This window comes from Oncorhynchus tshawytscha, linkage group LG14 (assembly GCF_018296145.1).
Source record: "Oncorhynchus tshawytscha isolate Ot180627B linkage group LG14, Otsh_v2.0, whole genome shotgun sequence".
In the NCBI taxonomy this organism is placed as follows: Eukaryota; Metazoa; Chordata; class Actinopteri; order Salmoniformes; family Salmonidae; genus Oncorhynchus; species Oncorhynchus tshawytscha.
The window spans coordinates 29518025-29521504 of NC_056442.1; the positions used below are offsets into that span (position 1 = coordinate 29518025).

The following is a 3480-nucleotide window of genomic DNA, read 5'->3' on the forward strand; positions in this document are numbered from 1 at the left end:
TATATGCAAATTGCCATCATACAAACTGAGGCAGCAGACTTTGTGAAAATTAATATTTGTGTCATTCTCAAAACTTTTGGCCATGACTGTAAATATAATATTTCAGTTTTAAATGTAATAAATGAGCAAACACCAAATCCGACATTAACGATAAGTAATAAAATAAAGATGGCACTACTAAAAAGCTATTTCACAACATAGCCTGCTGAATTTTCAAGATATATTTTCTTTCATTTTGATTTCGACACAAATTTAAATGTGTCACTGACTCGCCCATGGATTGATGTTTCAGCATTGTTTCAAAGAGCTTGACGTTTGAGTAACCACGTGTGACATACCTATTCGAGTCAGCGGCAGGCGGATGAGCAATATTCACCTTCATAGTACGGCTGAAGCCTGACCTGGAATGTGCAGCTAACTGAAGATGGCTAGCTTTATAAAAGCCTGAGTAGATCTAACTTGCTTCGTAGTATACCACTTAACACCTGGACACACAAAGAGCCTGTCAACCAGAGACATTTCACACAAACCATGCAGTTATGTAGCTTGGGACTCATATCCTCTTTCACCTACCTAATTCAATATCAATCTGTCTTGTTGAATAATGTGAGAAAGTATCAGTTTTAAAATTCGACATTTATTTTCTATGTTAACGGTGCCATAAACATGTTTCAGATAGCACTTTTTGGTTATCAAAATCTCTTACGAGAAAATCATTATTGGTGACTTGCCGTCAGTACTGGTGAGCACAAAGATCTCGGCCTGGGCCTGCTTCTTGCCTCCCACCGTCTTGGGGAACCAGTGCAGGTCAATGGGGAAGAGGTCCTCCTGCACCTTCACCACCAGGCTGATCTCACTGGTCAGCAGGTTCTATCTTTGGATCTGGTGGTCCTCACTGCAGGAGTACAACTCGTCTGCAGTGGTCCAGCCCACACAGCTCACAAGCTCTTTGTGTGTCCAGGTGTTAAGGAGGACAATGGTAATGTGGAAATAGATCAGTGGTTGCTGCAACATATCTCATCTTAATTACTTGAACCAGGTGTGTTCGCGTTAATCTGGGACAAACGTTTTCACACCCTGTAGACTAACTCTTCGGATCCAGGGTTGGTGGCCGCAGTAGACTCAAACACAGTGGTTGCTTTCAGCCGAATTAATGAACACAGATCCTGTATTCACCTTTCTTTGTATTGAGGTAGGTGAGATCCACACACAGATGTGATCACAAATAGCATAGAAAATCTTTTCATCTCCATATTGGTTGCAAAAAGCATGCCTTTAGTAAAAAGGTTCCAGTCAGACTTGGATTCAAACACTATTTGAAATCTATACTTTATATGTGCTTGATTGAGCTTAGTGGGCTTAATGAACCATTAGAATAGTCCCAAAACTGCAAACCTGGGGCAGGGTAGAGCAAACACTAAAAATATTTGAACGCTTTCAAATAGTATTTGAACCCAGGTCTGGTGGTGCAAGGTGTACTGAATATCATGTCTCAGGCGGCCCTAGCTTTGGTCCATGGTGTTAGAGCAACAGGTACTAACCCCCTGGACCAGAAGTTGTGACTCTAGTATGTTATTAGAGGCACAACTTCATAATATATTTTTAATTCATGATTGCTGACTGTCCATATTTTTTAAACAGAAAATATCAACAATCAAGTCAAAGCACTGTTGTAGTATCTTTCTGTCATTCACACAATTGAAAGGATATGTTTTGGTTCCTTGAGTAATGATGTCTTTAATCTCATTGTGGTGGCTAACGTGAAAGAAGTATTCAGAAAATAGGTACTTGAAAACCCTTCTGTTTACAGTGAGTGCCATCGATCATTCAAATTGGACATAATAGTGACTGTAGCTACAAAACAGACTATTAGCTTGTTATAATTAGCAAAGAAAGTAGCAAAATAGCTAGCTATTCATAGCTAACGATACTCAGTTTGCAAGTATCACTTGCTGATCTTGGTCTGGTCAAAAATAAAACTTCGTTGTCTAGCTAGCTAAGTTAAGCCTGCATATAGTTGGCAATAACATTAGTGTATAGCAAATAATAAGTAGCGGATAGTTACTGACTAACCGTAGCTGCTACTCTAGCTACAGTACCTATCTAGACAAACAAGCGTTCGTCGTTGCTACGGGACATACATTGTAGCTAACGCGTGGTGAGTCTTCTTCACTGTTGTCACACTTGCTAGCAGACAACTAAGCATGTCCAGTTGCTCCACCGTTAATGCATATAAGGTGATATATATTCCTCAACAATTATACTTATCGACAAAACCAGACAAATAGACGGATCGCTATACAAGCTAGCTCTGTTCTGGAACGTACCCAGAGATACTCCTTTTCCAATATCGCTGACGTTCCTCGACTTTGTGAATAACTATCGCGAGAGTTCCTTGTCAACAAACTTGGAAAGAGAACCTGTTAAAAAAAAATATATATAGGACAAAACACACATCATGACTGGGGATAACACAACACTACATAAAGAGACCTAAAGACAACAACATAGCATGGCAGCAACACATGACAACACAGCATGGTAGCAGCACAAAACAGGGTACAAACATTATTGGGCACAGACAACAACACAAAGGGCAAGAAGGTAGAGACAACATTTTGAATGCTTATTAGGACAGGAAAACGGTCCAATTCACGCACTTATCAAGAGAACAACCCTGGTCATCCCTACTGCCTCTGATCTGGCAGACTCACTAAACACAAATGCTTCGTTTGTAAATTATACCTAGGTGTTGGAGTGTCCCCCTGGCTATCAATAAATTAAAAAACTAGAAAATGGTGCTGTCTGGTTTGCTTAATATAAGGAATTTGACATTATTTGTACTTTTACATGTACTTTTGATACTTAAGTATATTTAGACTTTTACTCAATTAGTATTTTACTGGATGACTTTTACTTGAGTCATTTTCTATGTTGTATGTATGTTTACTTTTACTCAAGTATGAAAATTGGGTACTTTTTCCACCATTGGGTATAATCAACTTGAGACTTAACTCTTACGCATTCTCTCTAGAAAATAATGTAACTCTATGGAAGGCTAGTGCCACTCCACTAGTGCGTCGTGGCACACACCTTCCACCTAGAGCATTATTTTCCATGGAACACACAGCCCGTAGTTGATTATCCCTTACATATTTTCGACTATTCAACCAATACAATCGAAATACAAAATAATAAATTGACCCGTACTGTAAACAACAACCTTCCGTCGTCTCTAGGTAACAGTGCCCAAACGTCACGGGCGCGTTCTGTTTTAAAAAATGTTGTGAAAATATCCCAAATCATTACCAAAGTATAATTTATATTCATTATAATGTTAACTTAAATGCAAAAAAAATAGTTTATGTTCATGGTTGCCTGGCATCGGCCCTCTTTTTGAATATATATATATATTTTACCAATGTCGGGGATCCATGGTGCCTTGCATTAGTTTGTAACGAATTTTGGTTCGACAACAGA

General features: G+C 38.9%; 1 long non-coding RNA gene across 7 annotated transcripts in view; it reads right to left on the reverse strand.

Annotated features, from left to right (window-relative positions):
• The window catches only part of LOC112266965, an 85056-nt gene extending 82659 nt beyond the window's left edge, over positions 1 to 2397 (reverse strand). For 5 of the 7 annotated variants that reach the window (XR_006078831.1, XR_006078826.1, XR_006078825.1 and 2 more), the window contains exon 1: positions 2142 to 2321. This is a non-coding gene — a long non-coding RNA (uncharacterized LOC112266965). The other 2 variants (XR_006078827.1, XR_006078828.1) reach the window with 2 other exon arrangements.
• Between the last annotated feature and the right edge of the window lie 1083 nt (positions 2398 to 3480).